The 26,374-nt window shown below is 41.1% G+C and overlaps 1 long non-coding RNA gene across 1 annotated transcript in view; it reads left to right on the top strand.

Moving 5' to 3' along the window:
• The first annotated feature begins 6,854 nt into the window (after positions 1-6,854).
• The window catches only part of LOC144899519 (uncharacterized), a 33,923-nt gene continuing 14,403 nt past the window's right edge, over positions 6,855-26,374 (top strand). The window contains exon 1 of the long non-coding RNA XR_013627683.1: positions 6,855-6,910. This is a non-coding gene — a long non-coding RNA (uncharacterized LOC144899519). The remainder of the gene's footprint in view (positions 6,911-26,374) is intronic.

Below are 26,374 nucleotides of genomic sequence, written 5' to 3'. Positions count from 1 at the left end.
TTTGACTTCATGCTTGGTGTTTGTGCTCTGACATGCACAGTCAACTGTGGGACCTTATATAGACAGTTATTATATTTCCAAATCATGTCCAATCAACTGAATTTACTGCAGGTGGACTCCAATTAAGCTGTAGAAAGATCTCAAGGATGATCAGTGGAAAAAAGATGCACCTGAGCTCAATTTTGAGCTTCATGGCAAAGGCTGTGAATACTTATGTAAATGTGATTTTTTTGTTTTCTATTTTTAATAAATTCAAAACCTGTCAAAAAAACCTTTTTTCACATTGTCATAATGGAGTATTTTGTGTAGAATTTTGAGGTAAGAGATTAATTTAATTCAGTTTGGAATGAGGCTGTAACATGACAAAATGTAGAAAAAGTGAAGCGCTGTGAATACTTTCCGGATGCACTGTACTCCACATGCATGTACCTTAGTCATTAGTTCTTCATTAGTTCCTTGGTAACTACTCTAAATCTATGTGCCTTAGTCATTAGTTCTTCATTAGTTCCTCAGTAACTACTGTAATAGGTCCCCTTTAATAAAAACACGTTCTACCGTTCTACTCACTTCCTGTCCACCTGTCTCTGTCGTCAGTCATTGCACCTGTCTTTTTGCAGCCACAATGACTAAGGCCACTTGTCCGTAACACTGCGCAGTTTGCACTTGCTTCCAAACTATGTATAAATATAAGAACACGGGCCGCAAACAGTTTCAGGTTTGATAAATCAAATTACGGATGCAAAAAGATCACATTTGCTTCTTCTCCTGCCATTATTTTGCACATTGTGATTATTACTGTAGATGTGGATGATTGGCACCATTACCCTCATGCCAAGAAGTTTGCAGGAGAAACGACATTTATTACCGCTGCTTATTTCCCATTTGCCTAATTGACTTAAACAAATGGAATGCCAGCCAGCCTGCTGTATATGTGAAGCGTGAGCACATTAGGCATGATTTGAAATGCGAGGGCGCCCATCCCGCTAAACATTTTGTTGTAATCGTTGCTGTTGACAGTGTTCATTGCAGGCGATTATTTATGCACATATGTAAATTTTCCTATTTAAAAGGATCAATTAGAGTGACGTTTTCTTCTGTGGCAAATTAAAAGGTCTGCTGTTTTAAAGGTTAATGAATATCCTGATGCCTGTGAGCTATGCGGCTTGCATACAAGTGGAAAATTGCATGAAAAACATAAAAAAAAAAAGTGCATCACGCCACGCGCAAACACTGAGTGCAGTGTGTGCCACTTGCAGCGGGCTTCCATTCCTCTAAAAGTAAATAACCTCTGACTGAGATTATAGGCTTGTCAAAGTTGCTTTATTGTGACACACTGCAGCATTCGCCCCCTTTTTCTCCATTGGTTTGATTGGAATCACTAAGGAAATATAAAGAACTGCACTCTTTATTGCCTATTACGAGCATTAATGGCTGTAGCTTACGTTGCTTTAAAGCCCCATTTGTTTTCTTATTCAATAAACGTCTCTAGTCTTCATTTCTTTTTCTTTTACTTCTCTGTAAAAGCATTTTATTTGATAATAACCATCGTCATTTTTCTAACATGTAGGCGGCACGGGCTGTGAGTTTTACATTTTTTTTGTTTCGCTCATAAAATTTGCAACATAACACCATGCATGAAATCGGTATTGAACCCGAGCCAGAATATAAACTAAATAATAAATAAATAAATGTGACGGAGTGTTGACAGGTCTATAAAAGCAGATCACATAAACGACAGGTTCTCCAGCGGCCTCCCCCTTTAAAGACTTGTATATTTATTGCCTCATTAAAGTGTAAAGAAAAAAAACACAACAACGCCTAAGCTGTCTCCCTCTGTAAGGTAAGGCAGAGCTGATGTAAATATGGCCACTTTCCTACGTTCCCCTGCTCGTTCGCCACAGCTTGTTTGGTAATAAGAAACAGGTCGCTCTATTGGTTTGTTTTTGTTTCTTTAGTAAGGCTGTAATTTAGGACTCATGTTCAGTGTCTCTCCACTCCAATGGCTGTGGAAGCTTAGTGGGTTCAGGCTGCGGGACATAAGCGAGAGGAGACGCCAACACGGCTCGAACAAGTTCTGCCATGTGTCATTCAGTCTTAATCAGCGTCCAATTGTTCTCCGGGGATTGACATTTTGTCATAATCACTAATAATAAAAAAAAGAAAAATAATGACTTACAAAATGGTACACAGATGCTATTTGTTATAGCTTGTAGCCAACACATTTGAGGTGTTAATTAGAGCAAGCAGAAAGACATATTTGATAATTGTTTTCAGAAGGGAACCATGCTGCAGTGTGAATCTAAAACAGAGTTCATGTTATGTAATTATAGTAACTGGGTTGTTGATTTGGCTCCCTGGTTTTTAATGGGTTATCATATTGTTGTATTTTTATTTCAATTGATCAGTTATAACAAGCAACAAAAATAGACCTGGGTTCGAATCTCCGCTTGGCCATCTCTGTGTGGAGTTTGCATGTTCTCCCCGTGCATGCGTGGGTTTTCTCCGGGTACTCCGGTTTCCTCCCACATTCCAAAAACATGCTAGGTTAATTAGCGACTCCAAATTGTCCATAGGTATGATTGTGAGTGTGAATGGTTGTTTGTTAATATGTGCCCTGTGATTGGCTGACGACCAGTCCAGGGTGTACCCCGCCTCTTGCCTGAAGACAGCTGGGATAGGCTCCAGCACCCCCGCAACCCTCGTGAGGAAAAAGCGGTAGAAAATGAATGAATGAATGCTAACTGAGGTTATGCTAACTGAGGTTCCACAATACTTATTTACAACTTATTTCCTTAGTGGATGGAAACAGTCAAATAATACAAATGTGTGAATTGGCGACTCCAAATTGTCCATAGGTATGAATGTGAATGTGAATTGTTGTTTGTCTATATGTGCAGTCCTGGGTGTACCCCGCCTCTCGCCCCAAAATCAGCTGGGATAGGCTCCATCATACCCGCGACCCTAGTGAGGATAAGCGGCATAGAAAATGGATGCATGGATAGTTCAATAATAATGTTGCTTTCATCAAATTTTAAACTGTTTGAGACCTACCTTCACCAGAACAAACTGTCGCAGTGGTACACAATGCTCTGAGTGATACAGAAGGAGAGGGGAAGAACATACGTAGTAAAACATAACAAAACATAGTACAGTCGAACAGGAAGTGATGTTCTTCTTAGTGACGTTCTCCAACATAGTTTTGTTGTCCAAATCATAGTGCTAAGCTATCTGTTTATTCAAACTACCTTATGTTTTCCCCCAGAAATTGATTTGATTTATCCAAATATTTGTTTCTCCTCCACCAGCACATCATCTTCATGTTTGTACACATTCATACATTCATTCATTTTCTACCGCTTTTTCCTCACGAGGGTCGCGGGGGGTGCTGGAGCCTATCCCAGCTGTCTTCGGGCAAGTGGCGGGGTACACCCTGGACTGGTCGCCAGCCAATCACAAGGCACATATAGACAAACAACCATTCACACTCACATTCATACCTATGGACAATTTGGAGTCGCCAATTAACCTAGCATGTTTTTGGAATGTGGGAGGAAACCGGAGTACCTGGAGAAAACCCACGCATGCACGGGGAGAACATACAAACTCCACACAGAGATGGCCGAGGGTGGAATCAAACCCTGGTCCTCCTAGCTGTGAGGTCTGCGTGCTAACCACCGCCGTGCCGCCCTGTTGATGATCAATGATACATAATTTTTTTTTAACCTATACTCATTGAATTTGGCACTAAATTGAAGCATGTACTGTAAGCGCTTGAGTGATTATGGTTCACACTTGTGGCGTGTGAGCCATTTTCAATATGATGTCTAGACTCAAACTGCATGGTGACGCAAGGTCCCCGCGCCTTGCCAAGTTTGCATCCACGCTCGCTATGCATCTGAATGAGCTTTTTATATGACATATAACCTAGTCCAGATGTGGGCAGCCATACATGCATTGGATGCAAAGTGTTTCTCAGCACCGTATGCATGCTTTTGCATTTGATTTATTCCCACCATATGTATATTTGTTTTCCAAATGTGTGGTGTTGCAGTTTTACATACTGAAGTTACATACTGTATCCTGTTTTTTCCCCCCAAATACAATCCTGCATTTTATATTCAACCATTTTGTTTTTTCTACTGCAAATTTCAAACTGTGAAACAGTGAAGCAATAGATAGACTCTCAAAAATGGAACCAGCCTTGAGCCGGAGGATCCGATTGGCTGTATGTTAAGACACGGGGCCATCCTCTACCCAAATGAAGGTTGTTGCTAGTGCCAAGCGAAGTCTAATAACCATCAGACGCCATCTTGATCTGGGAAGTTTTTCCTTCAGTGGAACAATGGAGCTTCAGTTTGCACAGGGGTGTCAAACGGCAGCTTGTGATGTGGAGATGTTGCAGGGGGAATCTCTCATAACAGAAGGCTCTCAACCATGGGGTAATAACATAACTTCCAGAGTAATAATAATAATAATAATAATATAATTATTATTATATAATAATAATGCAATGTGCTGTAATAATTATTTCAGATTTAAGTGTGCATGTTAAAGTTATATTTTCAATAATTCTTTTTAGTACACCCTGCCACCCTTTACTTCCTCTCTATACTTCCCTACTATACATACAGTGTGTGCTTATTTTGTTTTGGTGCCACTTTAACCACACCGCTGCCAGACGCTCACAAGATGGGATTATCAGGGAAAACGTTTGCGCCCGCCGCATATTTCTCACAAGGGCTCTCTCTGGCCAATTACTGTCCTGATGGAAACCAGAGATTCTCACCAATTACATGCATTTTTCCAGTCGCACACGTGGACGCTGGCCAAGGCTTAGCTATCGTACGCTGTCGGCTGTGCCTTGACTTGTCGCATATTGCGTCTTGTTATGTTTCAGCATGCTTGCAGTGTTTTCCGAATATACTGGACCCCCACACGTTTGTGTTCACGGTTTGTATTTTTGTACAAAAAAAATAAAAATTAGGTCATGTATTCTGCAGAAAACACATCTTGTTCAACATAATATGTAAATACATGATAATACCGGTAAAATATACAGCATATAGTATTGCGGTTAATTGGTTCCAGACTGTGATAAGTGAACTACCGCAAAATTCAATATTAATAAATGGAATATTTTCATAGGTAATGCATAGAATCCCTTTCTAAATACAGTTTTTACCATTATTAGAGTCCTGTAGACATGAAATAACAACCCTATAGTCACAACTATTATTAACACATTATTATTATTATTAACACATTGCTCAACTGTTCGGAATGTGCAGGCTACAGGATCGATGCAGGGATATAGCACATAGCAACCTACCAAGCTAACTACGGTAGTCAGCCTCTAATTTATTTGTTCTAAACTTGAATTTAGGGATGTTTGATATTGGCTTTTTTTGTTGAAAACCAATATGCCGATATTGTTGAACTCTCAATTTCTGGTTTGGTAGTACTACACGCTTGAGTCGTACCTCCAGCAGTAGCCACTACAAAGTCAGGAGGACGGGAGTGTACATTTTGTCGCAATGTATAACTTGAAAGAAAGGCTTCTTGGATTAAAGCATAGCAATTTGTTTCTAGCACGTAATTATATGCTTCATTATTAAAAACATTATCCAATATATATATATATGTATATGTATATATATATATATATATGGTGTCTCTTTAACTAATGAATATTTCAGGGCCTCTTGTTGCTGATTTTTCCCCTGATTAATTGTTTCATTATTTGCTTAAAAATACACACGAATGCCTGACCAACAATCAGTGAAAGCGAAGAGTAAACCAAAAAAGTGTTGGTTGACTAATTGAACACTTTCGCTTTATGATTACTATATGAAGAACAGCTCTCAAGGAACTCTTGTTGCTGGTATGATTCAAGAGCTCATTGGCTAATTAAATGTAGTACGTTGCTTATTATGACTTATCTTATGCTTTAATTTTGCTTTGCTGTAGATTTTGCTGTAGGTGTGTTTGAGTCCAAGTAAGAACTGGTATCATGGTTTGTTGACATCGTCCCTCTGCAGAATTGTGCTTGCAGGTACCGCAGATAATGGCTGCTAATTTCAAAATCCTGATGGGAAATGTCCCTGTGGGCCTTTTGAGTGTGTGTGCAAGAAGAAAAAAAAACTGAGCAGTTAGTTGATTAGCCATCTTGCCTGTATGTGCACGTCTGTCTATCTGTGTGTGTTTGTGCGGGTCTCCCTCAAGTGGTTTTAACTCGGGACGGTGTGAAAAGCCCCTGTGACTCCCCACTGAGGCAGGCCACCGCTCATGGGACGACACGGGCCTCGATGTCTGCTTTAACACCTGAGAAGGGGCTCTGGGACAGGGGGCCCGTCTAAGTTGCATATGAGAGTGAAATAATGTGTATTTAATTGTATGACACTAATGGGGTATACGTCATTTGGTACTCCTGCAGAATTGAATGAGATCTAATACAAGAACTATGTCAAAATGTTATATTGATTATTATATTGGTTGTTTGCATTCATAAATTAAAATAATGCATGCAAACACGGCATCAATTTGTAGCTTTGGAAACACTCCTTGGTCATAACATTAGGCAGTCCTTCCATAGTGCATCTTACTAAGTGGTGTTTCTGTTTTGATCCGTATGTCACACTTGTGCTATGGTTATTATCACACTCCTCTAACAAACTACAACCAATAACACACACTTGGCTCAATACATATGTAAAATAACATGTTTTATCAAATAGTTACAGTCGTCTCTTTTTGCTTTCATTGCAGATGCATCTCAAACATGCCGGCCACATGCTTTTATGCACCGGAAACGGGCCCAGAGTGGTTTTTACTTCAGAGCATCATGTGTACCATCAGCATCATCATCAGGCGGCGCACACTCGCATCATTTCTGGATGAATGCTTTACTGCGGTAGGTTTTTGCCATTTACTGCAGTCCCGGGTTATCCCAGTGAATTTCAATGAGTTGCTCCTCTGAATTTTAATATTATAATACTGGCGCAAAAATGTGATATTGGTTGATATTGATAGTGATATCCACACAGTATGCTGAGTATTTGTACAGTTGTACTTTGGACTTGACTTTATACTTATACACCCTGGATGTTTGTGCAACTTTCCAAATTGTAGGTTGCCAGCATTACTTCATTTGATTCTTATTTGTGAATTAAATGTAGTACCTTGTTGGTAGTAGGAGAACATGTTACTTTGTCAATACCATTTTTTTCAGGCACTTATTCTGTCTTATTCTGCATTAACAATGTTTCTTTGTGAAATGCATCCAGTGCCATCATGGTAAAAGATACATAATGTTGTTCATTCATTACACCAGATGTAAGATGCCTAGATATCAGTATCCCAAATGAAGTGCTACACAATAAAGCGGATATCAAGCATCTCTAATATACGTATATCTCCTAATGAAATCATTTCACATCACATGTAAAACTGCTCTCTATCCCTCTGTACCCTGCATTTCCCCGTCCATGTAGCCATCTATCCCTCCTTTCATCCGTCCTCTTTCCTTCCCTCCCTCCATTCCCTTCCTCTTTCACTCACTCCCTCCCCTCACGTCTCTGTCTCTTCCCCAACATGTCATTAAGTCTAACCTCTGTGGCAGCGTCAAAGCCAAGCAGGCCAGCGAAATGGGCCCATCGAGACAGAGATAGATGGGGGTGGTGGTGGGGGGGTGCTTTGCAGTCCGTCCTCTTACTCTTTATTTGTGTGTGTGTGTGCGTGTGTGTCACGATTTTTTTGAGTGTGTTGCCTCGTGCCTTGTGTCGGTGTCTTTCCCCCCATTTCATAAACACCTTGTTGACTCTGTCATTCTCTCCGTTGTTTACTTCTCTGACCAGACATCTTGGTGTGATGTGCATAAAGTCTACACACACACACACATGCACGCAGTTAAAAGCCCATAAACACTGCAGATGCATCAAAGTAGTGTTGTAGAAGGTCATAACAATGTAACAGCACCCTACAACAAACATGATAATTGATAAGCAACACACTCCCGTCCAGGAGGATGGTGTGTTTGATATTATGGGGACCTCATGCCATTCAGGACATAAATACAAGACATAAACAAATACAAAATTCTTCTCTTGTTTGGAGCAGTTAAAGCTTCTATTCCCCCCCCCCCCCCCCTTGGAAGCCTTGAGCCGGCATGCTTCTGCAAAGCAAACAGTGCCATCTAGTGAAAGGTCTGGTCCGTCAATAAAAGCCTCCACTGTTACCTGATTTTCCAAAAAGCAGGCAAAACATTTAGAAAAAATATCGATCATACCTATTTAGTCACGCTTCACAACTTGGAGCTCACGCGCAACATTTTGTGAGTCTTCTGGAATGTTCTTTTTTTTATTTCCTACCTTTCCTCTCTATTTTCTGGACTTTTACCACTTCCTCCACCTCGTAAAAAGACTTAATTTACTTCTGTTTTTTTGTGTAGTCGGAAAATGTTGCAGGAAAACATTTTGTTGTCCTTGAGAAGAAAGAGTGCATGCAAGAACTTGACGTACAGGTTATGTGAAAGTACAGTTAAAAAAAAAACTTCCCTTGCCATCAATCCTCAAATGTTTTCAGTCATGAGGGATACCCCGTGCAACATTTCCACATAGCCAGCGTCCGTTTGACGCCCCTGCACAACATGAACCTCCATTGTTCCATTGAAAGAAAAAGCTCCCCAGATCATGATGGTGCCCCCTCAACTGTGTCGTATGTGAAACATCTCAGGTGGGATCTTCTTGTCATGCCATGAGGCCTGTCAAGAATCCATTTTATTAGGTTCCTTAGTTTTCTAATTGACAGTGTTGTGGGGGGTAACTTGTTTTTTTTTTGCCATGTAAATGTCCATGCTGGACAGCATACACAATCTCTAATGGAAGGGACACACCTTGGCACTAGTTTGCTTGAGAGACTCTAAAATCTGACAGGAAAAGATTTTATTTTCATAAACCAATTTGCACTCGCTCTGTATGGCCCTGGAGCCAATGTTGTGTAGCTTCGTGATGCTATCTGGGGGCTTATCAGGGGTGTGGAAAGTACTAAGCTCCAGACCAAGACCCGCAACACTCCCCTGGCTGTTCCCACCAAGGCTAGGTTCAGCACAACCCACAGTGGCACCACCAACCCCTCCTTAAGTCATTAAGGCCTCTTTGGGGACTGCCAGTGCTTAGCTCAATTTTGTATTGGCCCTCACACACACACATAAACCTGTATGCAGTATGTACATACTGTATTTGTCAATACACCATTTTAATACAATTTGTCTGTGTTGGTTTCTGTGTACAGTGCTACCTCGGTTTTTGTTCAATGAAAACTGAGGCAATCTTTCCTACAGCGAATAATGTAAATCCCATCAGAAACCCAAAATGATAACAAAAATGCATTTTAGTTTTACATGCAGAAAACAATGTAAAATCATCATTATTCATGATGACAATGAACATATTGTTGGCACTCGCAACTTCCTTTGGCCCCGTGGCGGGTTACTCAGCAGTTGCACAGACAGACGGCGAATCAGCGTAGCGTGTTTTACAGTACAGGGCAAACAGACTACTTTGTTACATGCAATAGTGTACGAAAAGCGAGGCAGTTTCTGAAAAGTGAGGCAACTGAAGACAAAAAGTTTTATCGGAAACCCAATCATCTGATATACAAAGTTTGGCCCTGTGGTGGGTTACTAAGCAGTTGCACAGACAGACGGTGAATCAGCGTAGCGTGTTTTACAGTACAGGGCAAACAGACTACTTTGTTACGTGCAATAGTGTACGAAAAGAGAGGCAGTTTCTGAAAAGTGAGGCAACTGAAGACAAAAAGTTTAATCGGAAACCCAATCATCTGATATACGAAGTTTGACTGTACTATGCATGTGTAGCGTGTATTGCTGAGTGTGTATGCTGTGTAACATGCCTGTTAACAATATTGTCTGGAGAGCCTGTTTTCACATGAGATAGATTTCCATGCCCCCCCCCCCCCCAAAAAAAAATGCATTGTAATTATCCTTCAGCTTATTCTCACTGGGGTGGGTTATGCTGGAGCTGTCTTTGGTTGAGAGGCGGGGTACACCCTGGACTGGTCGCCAGCCAATCACAGGGCACATAGAGACAAACAACCATTCACACTCCCATTCAAACTCAAGGCCTGTGGGCCAGATGTGGCCCACAACATCATTTTATGTGACCCGCAAAAGCTTTGGAATAATGTGTGTCAATCATGCACGTCACATTTTTCCTTCGTGACTGAAAACCCAGAATGTAGTTCTTCTAAACGTCAATTTTATCTGATCATTCAACAACATATTCCACTTGAAGGTCTGCTTGTCACCTTGACTTTCTACGTCACTTCTTATTTCAAAACAGAAAATGAGTTTGACACCTCTTATGTACAGTATGTGAATGAGAGTAAACTGAGCCTCCAAGCGGGTTAATAGCTCAAGTCAATGACGACTTTGTCACAACCTTAGTCTGCTGCTTATAAGGCGGGTCAAACAAAGCGGACTCCTCCACCGTAAGGCAACCTAGAGTCAACCTGCTCATTGTTACGCCAACAAAAGCTCAGCACTTAAGTTACTGCATTACTCAAGAGTCCCCTCAAAGGGGCTCATCTCAGGACTTTCTGGCTTTGAAGAGTCAGTGTCATCTACAGTCACAGGCAAAAATATTGGCACACCATTGTTTTGGGCCATGACTATAAATTAGGCTGTTTTGCTTGTTTTCCATACAGGCATGGCCAAAATCATTGGCACTATTTTTGGCTGTAACTGTAGTTTGTGATATAAAGACAAACATGATGTCATGTTGCATTTATTATGAAAATAATATCCCATCGCCCTCGTGCTCCCTCACCTCTAGTGTGTGCTCCAAAACATCGTAGCCCCAGCCTGGGATTGTTATTCCTGGGCAAGGGGATACTTTAATAGCCTTCTCTGCTGCCCTCGATTGACGATGTGACAGATAATAGCTCGAATATTCTACTCAGGAAAAATGGAGGGGGTTTGTGTTCCCCATTCTCTCAGTTTGGGGAAGTCAAGTACCGTCATATAGCGATCTGATGAAAAGATTCAGAAAGGCTGAATAGGTTCCATTCCTAGTATTGGATGTCTTTGTTTTGCTTGGATGGCGGTGTAAACGACTCCTTTAGATCAGTTGGCTCACTGGGTCATAAGTGAAAGTCGTTTCACATTGAGGGCAGGGAAATGTCTTCAATCATGAAGTCACCACAGACTGACGCTGTGCAAAGGTTATACAATGACCAGAGATTTTACACTGGCCAAACACTTATTTAAAGCTCCTTTCCAACACCCATTTACTTTTCCTTGAGCCAAGTCTGCTCACGCAACACTTCCTCATAAATATCAATATGGTACATCAATTGGATCTGTTCTGTGCTTCGTCATATTGAGAGGTGTTTCTAATGTTTTGGTTACTTCAATTAGCTTAGTGTAAATCTATGTATATGTGCTCTGTGATTGGCTGGATGTAAACCTCTCAGCTGTGATAGGCTCCATCTCACTCGTGACCCTAACAAGGACAAGCGGTGTAGAAGATGAATGGAACTAGTGAAGTAGTGCAAAAATCCATACCAAAGTCACATTTCCATAGCATATAACTTACAAAGAGACTTTCTTCCCAGAAATCCCTGCCTTCCCTCTCCTTGACATGCACTTGAAGTCTTAAAGAAAACACTCAAATCCATAGCATTAAAGGTTTTTCACTGCAGCCGCTAGAGTTGACAGTCAGTAGGGCTTTGGCGGGCTGTTTGGTCTGAGCCCATTTGGTCCGTTCCCCATGGTGTGTTCCAACGCTCCAGTGAGGCCCTGGCCTGGACGTACTGGATCAGTCTGGGGCCAAAGGGGAGAAAGCAAAGGGACCCAAGTCTACACAGACGCCAGTCCCACCACAATGAGCCACTTTAGGCCCTTGTGGTTAAGCCTCAGAGGCTGTCGGCCAGCTAGCCGCAGCTCCCTCCATCTTCTGCTTGTTCTCTCGACTCCCCTCTCTGATTTTTTTTCTTTCCTTTTTTTTGTACCATTTTGACTTTGTATTTTGTCTCCCTTTAATACTCCTTGCCAAGAGTCATCAGTCATTGGGCAGGATGGGAGAAGTGGAAGTGAATGCGCGGGGGGGGGGGAAGGATAGGGGGAAAAAGAAACCTCAGAGTTAATTCTGACAGATGGACCTGTTCTGGAGAACCCCCACCCCTCTCTCTCTCTCTCTCTCACACACACACAAACACACACACACACACATATATACATATATACATATATATTGTGCACTCCTCAATTCCCTCCCCCAATGTCAAAAGGTCAGGACTTGAGGGACCAGACAAAGCAACAGGTACCTCAGGTGGAGGGAAGTTTTTTCTTTCTAGAATCTAAGAATCTATTCTCATTTAAAAACGTTGATTGGTTTGAAACTTCTAAAACACAAAATAGAGCATTTAGAAGCTAGAACAGTGGTTTCCAAAGGTTCTGTGTGTTTTAAAGGTATAAAAACGAATAAAAATAGGCAGCTAAGACTGGACCTGATGGGATGCACCGGTCTCACTTTACAATAAGGTACTTAAAAATACAGTGGTTACTGAGGAACTAAGGCACATACATTTTGACTAGTTACTGAAGGACTAAAGAAGAACTAATGAGTAGATGGGTTACTGAGGAACTAAGGCAGACACATTTAGAGTAGTTACGAACAAACCAATTATTTACTTATGAGGAACTAATGACTAAGGCACATATAATTTAGAGTAGTTACTGATGAACTAAGGAAGAACTAACAATGAACTAATGACTGAGGCACATACATCTAGAGGAGTTACTGAGGAACAAAATAAGAACTAATGAGTAGAGGAGTTACTGAGGAAGATTAATTTAGAGCAGCTATTGAGGAACTAATGAAGAACTGATGAGGTACTAATGACCAAGGCACATACATTTAAGAGTAGTTACCAAGGAACTAATGATGAACTAATGAGGCACTAACAGCTCAGGCACATGCATTTAAGAGTAGTTACCAAGTTACAAATTAAGAACTGATGAGGAACTAATGGCAAAGGCACGTACATTTAGAGTAGTTACCACGGAACTAATGATGTACTAATGAGTAACTAAGACACATGCATTTACAGTAGTTACTGAAGGACAAAATAAGAACTAATGAGTAGAGGCGTTACTGAGGAACTAAGGAAGATTAATTTAGAGTAGTTACTGATGAACTAATGAGGAACTAATGACTAAGGCACATACATTTAGAGTAGTTACCGAGGAACTAATGATGAACTAATGAGGAACTAAGGCACACGCATTTAGAGTAGTTACTGAAGGACAACATAAGAACTGAGTAGAGGAGTTACTGAGGAACTAAGAAAGATTAATTTAGAGTAGTTACTGATGAACTAATGAGGAACTAATGACTAAGGCACATACATTTAGAGTAGTTACCGAGGAACTAATGATGAACTAATGAGGAACTAATGACTAAGGCTCATACATTTAGAGTAGTTACCAAGTAATTAATGATGAACTAATGAGGAACGAAGGCACACACATTTAGAGTAGTTACTGAAGGACAAAATAAGAAGAACTAATGAGTAGAGGAGTTACTGAGGAACTAATGAAGATTAATTTAGAGTAGTTACTAATGAACTAATGAGAAACTAGTGACTAAGGCACATACATTTAGAGTAGTTACCGAGGAACTAATGATGAACTAATGAGGAACTAATGACTAAGGCACATACATTTAGAGTAGTTACCGATGAACTAATGATCAACCAATGAGGAACTAATGACTAAGGCACATACATTTAGAGTAGTTACCGATGAACTAATGAAGAACTAATGAGTAGTGGTTAGGGTTGGGTAGGTTGGTTCTTCATTAACGACTGTAATTTAGTCTACGTTAGTGTAAAGTGTTCCTATTCCGCCTTGTGAAAAAAGCGCCAAAAAGCGCCAACCAGGCTGTATTTACATAATGACATATTATCTGCATATTACCAAAGCTTCAGCTTCTTCTTTACATACGTGTGTCTTCTGTGGGTTCCTTCCACAACACGTGTCCGTTTTTATGCTAACCTTTCTGTGTGAACACCAACACTCCTCGCTGCCTCTCAGTCTTGTGTCAATGGCAGGGGGTAAAGTTCACGGGCCATTGGTTCCCTGCATACCTTCATCCCAACAGCCTACCTGCCCCTCATCCTGTGTTCCTCACAAGACAAGGTTGTGAGAGGGAGAACAATGGCCCCTCTATTGCCCTCTCCTTAGCCTGGAGGAGCAACAGTTTGTCCTCTGCTTAAAGAGAAATGCTCCCACTCTTTCTTCTTCCCGCTATCTTTCCCGTCGTCCCTCATCCGTCTGTCTCTGGACATACTTATGGAGATTCTTTTGTACCTGTTTGAGTGATCAGAAGAGTCAGAGTGAGGGCGGGGGGGGGGGCTTGGGTCGCCCACCTTGTGATGGACTCCCCACTAGTCTTTCCTACTCCTCCTCTTCCTCCCTTGTCATCCTCCTCTATCTCAAGGGAGACAGTGTAATAAGGAGGTATGGTTTTGCCATCGCTTCTTCTCTCTCTAATTAAGTCTGTCGCCTTGGGTTGCTTTATGTTTGTGTCCGTCTGACACGTGGCTAAAAACGCTTTGACGTCTTTCTTAACATAAATCCCTCACACATATCCACTTCATCCTCTTAAAGGGTCACTTTACTCTTTCTCCACAGTCTAGTCTTCAGTTGTTTTCAACACTAAAAAAGGGGTGGCCTGACATAGTGCACATGCGTTAATTATGCACAAATATTAAAACACGCTGAGCAAGTGATGAAACGGTTTTAAGTTTTTGTCCTTCTGTTGGAGTCTTGACCGGAGTCTTTTGAGGTATGGGTAATGTCTTGTATGACATTTTCCTCCAGATTTTAGTCCATCTTGGAATCAGCGACTGTCGAGGTTCCACTACAATGAACTCCAAGGTACCTCGAAATGTACTTTTTCCCCTGAGAACTTTTCAAGTGATTCATTCATTCATTCATTTTCTACCGCTTTTTTCCTCACGAGGGTCGCGGGGGGTGCTGGAGCCTATCCCAGCTGTCTTCGGGCAAGAGGCGGGGTCAGCCAATCACAGGGATATATAGTCAAACAACCATTCACACTCACATTCATACCTATGGACAATTTGGAGTCGCCAATTAACCTAGCATCTTTTTGGAAGAAACCCGGAGTACCCGGAGAAAACCCATGCATGCACGGGGAGAACATGCAAACTCCACACAGAGATGGCCGAGGGTGGAATTGAACCCTGGTCTCCTAGCTGTGAGGTCTGCGCGAGAACTTCTGAAGTGATCAACTATGGCATTTACTGTACACATGCAAAGGACTCACCTCAGTATAGCTCTTATCCTCGCCATTAGAACCTTCCACATTCTGTGGTGCCAAAGTGCTCACCACTGAAGCGCTGATGCTTTTTGGCATATCACAGCAACTACAGCATTACCATGGTTACCGGGTCATGCTGGAGTACTGTGCAGGCACAAGGCAGTGCACGGTATTAGCCAAAAATTCAAGCAAATGTGTGAAAATAAGACTCAAGTAGGTTCTCCGATTTTTCAAAGAAGAAGAAGAAAGGCTTGGTGGTGACAGAAGACAAAAGGGGAGGCATGAGAAGAAAAGTGTCAGGTGGGCAGGAGGGCTTACTTCACCTCCTTGGTGACCTGTTTCCTTTTGAAGTGATTACCTGGCTGCTTGGGGACTTTCTGCACAGGACAACGAACACCGCATACTTTTAGGCCTGTGTCACCATGTGCTGATGTCTAGACTCATACACACTCGTGCACCCATAGAGCAGACACAGGTATGCAGGCGACGACTTGGGCTTGCAGGTAGACACATACCATAAAGTCCCTAATGAATACCTGCTCGCTCGTCCAGAATGGGGGGGGGGGGTTGGTGTGTCTGCGTCTTTATTGTTCAGGAGAACTGAAAGAACAGCTTTTATGAATCAATGGCGACCCCCCCCCCCCTTCCACCTTAAAAAAAAAAATCAAGGTTTTGATTGACAGTGCAGATCTCCCAGGAGGAAAGTTGAACGCTTGAGTTTCTGTCGGAAACACAAAAGGGCGCTCAGATTAGAAAGACCTCAGTGACACACAGGAAGAAAAGTCTGGCTCCGGAGAGATGGCCAGACTGCTCCCAGGAGTGCCAAACAGCAGTTATGTAACATAAGCTGGAACGCCTTCACTGTCAGGAAAGAGGAAAGAATGTGGAAGCAGCATCAAGGATTCACATTTTTCCTTTCGGGCTCACATCATTGCTGGATATGCTCTACATGCACCTTATGGCAATTTCAATGTTTTAATATGATATGACAGTACTTCAGTCTGGAGTACTTCATGGTGCATTCAAAGGATGTCACTGCATCATCTGTCAATCAAACAGTGTACTTATAGGTACATACTTGCTATTAACAAACCATGTTCTCCGGAGGAAGGACGGCATACTTGAACATATTATTGCTTTGTGTTAATTTAGCAATTTAACAGGACACAAACTTTCTGTAAACATATAGAATATCTAATATCTTATAAAATGACAAACAAAAAATGCTTTATTTGAGATAAGAAATTGAATCTATTAATTCATTTTCTACCGCTTATCCTCACGAGGGTCGCAGGGGGTGCTGGAGCCTATCCCAGCTGTCTTTGGGCGACAGGTACACCCTGGACTGGTCGCCAGCCAATCACAGGGCACATATAGACAAACAACCATTCACACTCACATTCATACCTATGGACAATTTGGAGTCGCCAATTAACCTAGCATGTTTTTGGAATGTGGGAGGAAACCGGAGTACCCGGAGAAAACCCACGCATGCACAGGGAGAACATGCAAACTCCACACACAGAGATGGCTGAGGGTGGACTTGAACTCGGGTCTCCTAGCTGTGAGGCCTGCACACTAACCACCCAATTGAATCAACTTTTTTTACATGAAATAATTAAAATGAACATATTATAGGATACACTGGTGTGCAGTGATATCAACACTTTTCCATCCTCAGTGTCTGCAGTAATGCGGTCGCTATAGCGGACCATCGTAGTAAAAAGAGTGGATGGATGATTGCATGGTACTAGCGCTCACTGTGTTTGGCGAAAAAAAACAAAAAATAAATGGTACACTTCCTATTCTTACAAGGAACATAAAGAGGACACCTGCAGCTCATAGCACTCAATACTGTTTTGGACTCAATATCATCATTTCCTGGAACTCTAGTAAACATTCTCTATGTTGGAAAGAAGAAAGTGTTTGTGTACCTAATGTGTCCACCTTGACTCACTTAGTTTCAAATAGATAAGACCCCAAGCTGTGTTTTTTTTTTTACTGTGTTGTGTTTATTTGTATCCAGCTTCTAATTAAGCTCTGAAGAAATGTTTTGGTTGCTTTTATACTTTTTCCTACTCTGGGAATCCAGCCCTCTTTTTTTCCTCTCCTTACACCTTTCTTTCTCCTCTTCCATGCTGATGTTGCCTCGCTCCACATCAGTCGACTTCATCAGCGTCTTGCAGGGTCGAACACACGCAGCTTCATGTGAAGTCAGTAGAAGTGTGTGTGTGTGTGAGAGAGAGAGAGTGGGGGGACCGCAGCACTCTTTTTTTTTTTTTTTCTAATCATCTCGTCGTTTTCCTAATGATAGGTCTGGTGCCACAGCTACTGGGTGTGGCGCCCGAGCGAGCCTTAAAGCTCATACATGCAAGGCAATGTGTCAGTACGCCGACGTCATGTATGCATGCATGTTCATCCAAACGGATTTATGTCCCAAATGTGCAAAACATCTCCCGTTCAGAAGTATTCATACCCTGGTTTATGACACAAGTCAATAATCAATGGCGTAGACATTAGTAGTTAGTAGGTAGTTGACTACCAGGTTACGGTGTGTTTCTATTCGGATTTTGGCTCATTCCTCCTTTGAAATTCTCTCCAGGTCCTTCAGATTGGATGGATTTCCTGCACTGATGTTCACCTTGAGTTCCCGTCGCAGATTATCGATAAGGTCGAGGTCCGGTCTTTGGCTTGGCTACTCCAAAACATTGATTGCATTGTCCTCAAACCACTTTTTTGGAGGTATTTTTGGGGTCCTTATGTTGTTGGAACATCCAAGTTTCGCAGCAGAGCGTTGGGATGTTCTGCCTGGAGGATCCCGATGTACTGTTCTTTCCGCACAATGCCGTTCACTTTAACGAGGTTCCTGTCTAGCTCGCCGAGATTTTTACCTCGTCCAGTTATTTTTTTGAGTCCAGACGAAATCTCGTGCCCTATTCAATATCCTCTGAGTGTCTGTCTTGAGATACTGGTTCCCTTGTCACTGCAGAGACAATGTACTATGTGATACAGGGGTCAATAGTGGCAACCAGTACAAATTTTCTTGCCTGCCCGGCCGAGACTTTAGTCTTCCTTCCGGGGTCTTTTCAGGTTCTTCACTGTCTGGAATTCTTTAAACTCCTTAATGATGCCATGGACTGTAGCTGTATGGACCTGAAATGCTTAGATATTGCTTTGGAGCCCAAACCATCCTTGTGTGCATCCACAGTATCCTCACTCAGTTCTTTCTGCTTGACTATTGTGGAGAATCCTGCGATAACTAGGAACTGACAGTGACCTCACCAATCCTTCTCAATTTATAGGGTCCAAGGAACTTGGATTTGTTGTATAACATTTCTTCTTCTATCTTGGGAGTGGCAAAATACATGAACAATGAAAAACAGATGACTTTGTACTTGAGGAAGGGTATGAATACTTTTGTAAATAGAAATGTTATCATCCGCATCAACCCAATTTGGATTGTTACATAACAACTACGTATGTCTAACTGAATCTAGGTGTATTCCTCACATCCATGCCCAATTGTAGAAAATCATTGAACATTACTAGATTTTGATTTTTTTTCAAGGGGGTATGAATACTCCAATAACTCCCACTACTGTGAAAGCTAACCAAAGTCACCCGCTGTCCGAACTCCACAAGTCACAATAACTCAGTGATGCCTCCTCTCTTCATGGAGTCTTCTCTTCAGAGCTCACAGTGGTGTAATGATGCTTTAGGCGAAAGTACACAGACACATCTGAGTGACGCCCTGTCTGACAGTCAAACACACACACACACACACACACATGCCATGTCACGGTTTGTTGATGGAATGTGCAGAGATTGCACTGAAAACAGCCTAAGCGCTACAAACTGTGCAGGTTTTTCTCATGATGCTCATGCATGACAGACATACAGTCTAACAGAGTGAACAGACCAGCATGTTTTCCAGCCAAAATGTCCCCACGATAACATTGGATGTGAAAACATACACACACCTGCATACTTAATATCAGGTATTTGGTGCCTGGGCCATCAGCAGACACTGTGAGAGCCAGTATCATCTTATTAATTGTCTAATATTAATTTATTTTTTAAATTTTATTAATTTATCTAAAAACTTGACAAAAATCTGTTTTCTCTAAATCACATCGACACACCAGAAATATATTTTTTCTCCTCAGTCAGCCATTGTGGGTGTAACTTGTTAAACAGGTTCGTTCTCAATCAATCGGAGGATGGCCAAAATGCTGATGTCGAATCGGCATCAGGCGAAATCTGATCGCCCCATTGCAAATAGTACCTGGGCCAGCACCTTTGATTGTGAAGGCTCTGGGCATTACATTGATATGGCTACATATAAAGGCTGAAATCTGATTGGAAAAAAAACATTAAAAATCAATACAATGTCATCTGAGCCACACAAACACATTGTGAGTGGTTGTTTCAGCCAAATGAAAGGAAGTCTTTTTTGATACACATGATTCCATTGGTTAGCGCGCAGACCTCACAGCTAAGAGACCCGGGTTCAATTCCACCCTCAGCCATCTCTGTGTGGAATTTGCATGTTCTCCCCGTGCATGCGTGGGTTTTCTCCGGGTACTCCGGTTTCCTTACACATTAAAAAAAAAAAACATGCTAGGTTAATTGGCGACTCCAAATTGTCCATAGGTATGAATGTGAGTGTGAATGGTTGTTTGTCTATATGTGCACTGTGATTGGCTGGCCACCAGTCCAGGGTGTACCCCACCTCTCGCCCAAAGACAGCTGGGATAGGCTCCAGCACCCCCGCGACCCTCATGAGGAAAAAGCAGTAGAAAATGAATGAATGAATGATTCCATTGGCCCATTCAGGTGACCTTATGAGATTTAAACACAATATATACACAACCCTGTTCTGGATGCTATAAGTCATGTGAGAAATAGCTTGTTAGACGTTCCTTGTGGATCAGAACCAGAACAGAAGCATAGTGAGAGGATAAATAGAGAGGAGAGGAGTGTGGATAGATGGATTTTTCCTCTCCCTCCACAGCCCCCCCCCTGCCCCTGTGAGATGCAGTGACAGCTCCTTTCATCCTGGCTGAGGCCCCTGTGTTAATGCTGGCTGGCACCGCACTCTGCCTGCCACTTTACCTGACACACATATACACACGTAGAAGTGTGTTAGTCCACCCGCTATACATGGAATCTGTTTGTATCCTTTGCTAGCTGTGAAAGCTTTGGACCACAGTGTCAGGCTCGGAGCCAGCCAATAGTTGAGACAACTCATTCAGGAGATGCGATTTAGGATTAACGCTGTGTTTTTTTTTGTGTAATTTGACCCCAATAGCTATTGTATACCCTAGCTTCTCACTATTGTATACCCTAGCTTCTCGCTATTGTATACCCTAGCTTCTAGCTATTGTATACCCTAGCTTCTCGCTATTGTATACCCTAGCTTCTAGCTATTGTATACCCTAGCTTCTAGCTATTGTATACCCTAGCCTCTAGCTATTGTATACCCTAGCTTCTAGCTATTGTATACCCTAGCCTCTAGCTATTGTATACCCTAGCTTCTAGCTATTGTATACCCTAGCCTCTAGCTATTGTATACCCTAGCTTCTAGCTATTGTATACCCTAGCTTCTAGCTATTGTATACCCCAGCTTCTAGCTATTGTATACCCTAGCTTCTAGCTATTGTATTCCCCAGCTTCTAGCTATTGTATACCCTAGCTTCTAGCTATTGTATACCCTAGCTTCTAGCTATTGTATACCCGAGCTTCTAGCTATTGTATACCCCAGCTTCTAGCTATTGTATACCCTAGCTTCTAGCTATTGTATACCGTAGCCTCTAGCTATTGTATACCCCAGCTTCTAGCTATTGTATACCCCAGCTTCTAGCTATTGTATACCCCAGCTTCTAGCTATTGTATACCCTAGCTTCTAGCTATTGTATTCCCCAGCTTCTAGCTATTGTATACCCGAGCTTCTAGCTATTGTATACCCCAGCTTCTAGCTATTGTATACCCTAGCTTCTAGCTATTGTATACCCTAGCCTCTAGCTATTGTATACCCCAGCTTCTAGCTATTGTATACCCCAGCTTCTAGCTATTGTATACCCCAGCTTCTAGCTATTGTATACCCTAGCTTCTAGCTATTGTATTCCCCAGCTTCTAGCTATTGTATACCCGAGCTTCTAGCTATTGTATACCCCAGCTTCTAGCTATTGTATACCCTAGCTTCTAGCTATTGTATTCCCCAGCTTCTAGCTATTGTATACCCGAGCTTCTAGCTATTGTATACCCCAGCTTCTAGCTATTGTATACCCTAGCTTCTAGCTATTGTATTCCCCAGCTTCTAGCTATTGTATACCCGAGCTTCTAGCTATTGTATACCCTAGCTTCTAGCTATTGTATACCCCAGCTTCTAGCTATTGTATACCCTAGCTTCTAGCTATTGTATACCCTAGCTTCTAGCTATTGTATACCCCAACTTCTAGCTATTGTATACCCTAGCTTCTAGCTATTGTATACCCCAGCTTCTAGCTATTGTATACCCCAGCTTCTAGCTATTGTATACCCTAGCTTCTAGCTATTGTATTCCCCAGCTTCTAGTTATTGTATACCCGAGCTTCTAGCTATTGTATACCCTAGCTTCTAGCTATTGTATACCCCAGCTTCTAGCTATTGTATACCCTAGCCTCTAGCTATTGTATACCCCAGCTTTTAGCTATCGTATACCCCAGCTTCTAGCTATCGTATACCCTAGCTTCTAGCTATCGTATACCCTAGCTTCTAGCTATTGTATACCCTAGCTTCTAGCTATTGTATTCCCCAGGCTTCTAGCTATTGTATACCCTAGCTTCTAGCTATTGTATACCCTAGCTTCTAGCTATTGTATACCCCAGCTTCTAGCTATTGTATTCCCCAGGCTTCTAGCTATTGTATACCCTAGCTTCTAGCTATTGTATACCCTAGCTTCTAGCTATTGTATACCCTAGCTTCTAGCTATTGTATACCCTAGCTTCTAGCTATTGTATACCCTAGCTTCTAGCTATTGTATACCCTAGCTTCTAGCTATTGTATACCCCAGCCTCTAGCTATTGTATACCCTAGCCTCTAGCTATTGTATACCCTAGCTTCTAGCTATTGTATACCCTAGCTTCTAGCTATTGTATACCCTAGCTTCTAGCTATTGTATACCCTAGCTTCTAGCTATTGTATACCCTAGCTTCTAGCTATTGTATACCCTAGCTTCTAGCTATTGTATACCCTAGCCTCTAGCTATTGTATACCCTAGCTTCTAGCTATTGTATACCCTAGCTTCTAGCTATTGTATACCCCAGCCTCTAGCTATTGTATACCCCAGCCTCTAGCTATTGTATACCCCAGCTTCTAGCTATTGTATACCCCAGCTTCTAGCTATTGTATACCCTAGCTTCTAGCTATTGTATACCCTAGCTTCTAGCTATTGTATACCCTAGCTTCTAGCTATTGTATACCCTAGCTTCTAGCTATTGTATACCCTAGCTTCTAGCTATTGTATACCCTAGCCTCTAGCTATTGTATACCCTAGCTTCTAGCTATTGTATACCCCAGCCTCTAGCTATTGTATACCCCAGCTTCTAGCTATTGTATACCCCAGCCTCTAGCTATTGTATACCCCAGCTTCTAGCTATTGTATACCCTAGCCTCTAGCTATTGTATACCCTAGCTTCTAGCTATTGTATACCCTAGCTTCTTGCTTTGCAGCTGGAAGAAGTTCAATTAACATGTGTGATGATGGTGGACACAAACGCCAACTATTGTTATTCGATTTGGAAACTTCCTGTACTTTGTCAAAGTTATCCCTCACTTTATTGCTGGTTTTCAAAAATGTATTAATTCATGGTAAGATGCATATAAGTTACATCACATGTGACTGGTGTGAGTTGTGGCTGATAGCAGCTCCTGTGTTTCAAGACCAGTTAAAAAAGTGACATTTTGCACTGTTTGATATTAAGGAGGTTGTAAGCAGAGCTTCAAAATGCTTGAAGACATGGGAATAAGTTTTTTTTTTAAATGTTGAATAAGTTGAATAAGCAATTTATCACAAACCACCATTACAGTGAAATAGGCTGCTCATCCACTGATCAAAAGTTTGAGACCATAGCTCAGAAAAACTTTGAGATTAGTTTTCTTACTTTTTCATATTTAAACTTAGCATTCATTTTGATCAAATGATCTGAGAAACATTGTGCTTGTGTGCATGAGGTGCTTCCCGTTGCAGGTTTCCAAGCATCACCTTGCCTTGTAATTACCTGGGAATCATCAGAGAGCAGCCGACGCTGTCACTCTGTAATAACCACCTTCAGCTCTGTTGAACTCAACCTCTTCTTGTTTAAACTTCTCCTCTGTCTGCTTTGGTCCCACTTACCAAATCTCATTAGCTGTCTCATTTTGACCCGTCTTCCCCCCTCTGACATTTGACCATGCAGCCGCAATTCAGCTTCCCAACTCTTATTTATAATCGGATGGCAGAATCTGTCATTGAATATTCTGGACTCCTTTTGTATGAAGCTGAATCATGTCGTGTGATTGTTGACATTAATAATCAATTCATGGTATCTCATATAACATACACACTAGTAAATAAACACACAAATGTCATAGGATGCTATGCATTGGGATGTAAACTAAATATTATTTCAATTTGTGCACACCATGATACAAAATACACGTGGCATTTCCATTTGGTGATGTCATGACCTCAATGACGTCTGTTGCCTATATTAGTCTCACGCTTGGATCGTTGTGGTTCCGCACAAGCCATTTGTTTTTCTTTTTCCTATTCTCAGGTTATCTGTGTGTGTTTGTTTTTTTAGGCCTAATTGCCAGCTCATCTCTCCAAACAGTGCTGTTGTTTGTTCACAACAGTGTCTCCGGTCCATTTAGCATCCAGGGGAAGCGGGCCAGCGCTGCTGGAGGCCAGCAGCAATAGCCTCTTAACGCGTGTGCTATTAGCCAGCGTGTAATCAACTGGGTTATTTCCATAAAACAAGTCATAAAGAGTTAGCCGTGAAAGTCTCTTGTCTGGCCCGCATGGATGCCAAAGTCTGTTAAAAAAGTAGCCACACACGGCAAGACAGTTATGATCCTACTTCCTCACTTTTCTAATGGCACAAAAATGCAGCAGGGTCGAAATAATGAATCCGAATCAGCAGGCAAACAATAACAGAAACATAAGTGGGATTCTTCTGGGTTATCATATATGTGGATTATTTTTAAAAACATTTTATCACCAGTCAAAAGCACATTTTTTTCATTGGCACAATCTGAAAGTATCATTTAAATTAAAATTTAAATTATTAGAAGACTGTGATTGGCTGGCGACCAGTCCAGGGTGTACCCCGCCTCTCGCCCGAAGACAGCTGGGATAGGCTCCAGCACCCCCGCGACCCTCGTGAGGATAAGCGGTAGAAAATGAATGATTTATTAGAAGACAATTTACAAGAAGAGAGATGGAATAGTTGAAGAATAGAGGAAAAAAACAACAACAAAAGGAATGTGAAAAAACAGCTATAATTTTATGAAAATGAAGTCAAAATATTAAGGAAAAAATATTGTATTCTATCAAGAATTTTCATCTGTAAAATAAACCTGTAATATTATTTTTAAAATGTCATTTTATTAGCATCATATTAATTATTAACTAAAACTAGTTTTTAAAAGTCATACAAAAAACAAACCAATTTAAGTTTTTAAGAGAAAGTTGGAATTGTTGGAAAATAAAAAAAACAACAGCAAAAATGGGAAAAACAGCTGTAATTTTATAAAAAATAAGTAAATTGTTCTTATTCTAAAAAGAAAAAAAGTAGCAATTTTACAAAAATAATATCTCTAATATTATGAAAAACTATGTCATCTTATTAGCATCTAATTAAAATATTAAAGAAAATTATATTTTCCTTAAAGTCATAAGAAACGCATTTTTTAAAAATTAATAATTAAATTCTTTTTTATGGTATTATGGGAATAAAGTCATAATATTATGAGAAGAAAATTTACAAAGAGAAATAGTTAGAAAATAAAAAAACAACAGCAGAATTGGGGGAAAAAATTTTAAGAAGCAAAAATATGAAAATAAAAAATGGACTCTAATAAGAAAAAAAGCAGCAATTTTATGAACATAAACCTGTAGTATTATGAAAACAAATTTTATTAACACTGAATTGAAATATTAAAGAATGTTTTTTAAGTCATAATATAAGAAACAAACAAAACAAAATGAAGTTGTTGCTTTTTTAATTAGTTTGGAGAAAAGTAAATGGCACTATGGGAATAAAGTCATAATATTACATACAGAACATAAAGATTATTTATGAAGAAAGCTGCAATATTTGGAAAATTAAAATGGTGGACAAAAAGACCATACTAATGATATACTTTTTCACCTGTATCACAAAGCAGAGATACAGTACTTGTGTTGCAAGTGTCCCTTGCATCTTTTCATTTTTCAGTGTGGGGCCCACTCACAAAAACATATTCACCACTATGCCGATGTACTGACTTTATTGCATATCAAGAAACAAGAGACGTCATAAATAAACATGATCACTGCCATTCTATTTAATATTGTTTGTGTGTGTTTGGAGCTCTGAAATAGTTAGGACCAATGTTGCTACGCTACCTTTTCCTTAATAGCAACTTATATGAAAGACGCCATTGTGGGGGCAACATGATGACAGAGGACAAGATCTAACAGGGATAATGATGTACATCACAGCAAACAAAGGTGGGGCAGAATTGGTTTGGATGTCCTGTTCCTTCTTTTTGCTCACAGTGACAGTCGCTGTTGGCGACCACTCGCTGTAAGAAAAGGTGAGAATAGTTCAGATAGACGACACGGGAAGAGAGTCGAAAAGACATTTGGTAAAAATGCTGAAACATCGCAAGCGTGAGCTTCCAGTGTTGTCAGGTTCATTCGTCTCGTCACGAGTGCAGCTACCACTTTTCCCCATAAGACCAAGAAGACGCTAGTCTCAACTTGCTGCTTGTAAAGTACTGTTTTT

The sequence above is a fragment of the Doryrhamphus excisus genome, linkage group LG7 (genome assembly GCF_037039965.1).
Source record: "Doryrhamphus excisus strain RoL-2023G ecotype Guam linkage group LG7, RoL_Dexc_Guam_v1.1, whole genome shotgun sequence".
Classification (NCBI taxonomy): Eukaryota; Metazoa; Chordata; class Actinopteri; order Syngnathiformes; family Syngnathidae; genus Doryrhamphus; species Doryrhamphus excisus.
This window is presented reverse-complemented; position numbering and strand designations above follow the sequence as displayed.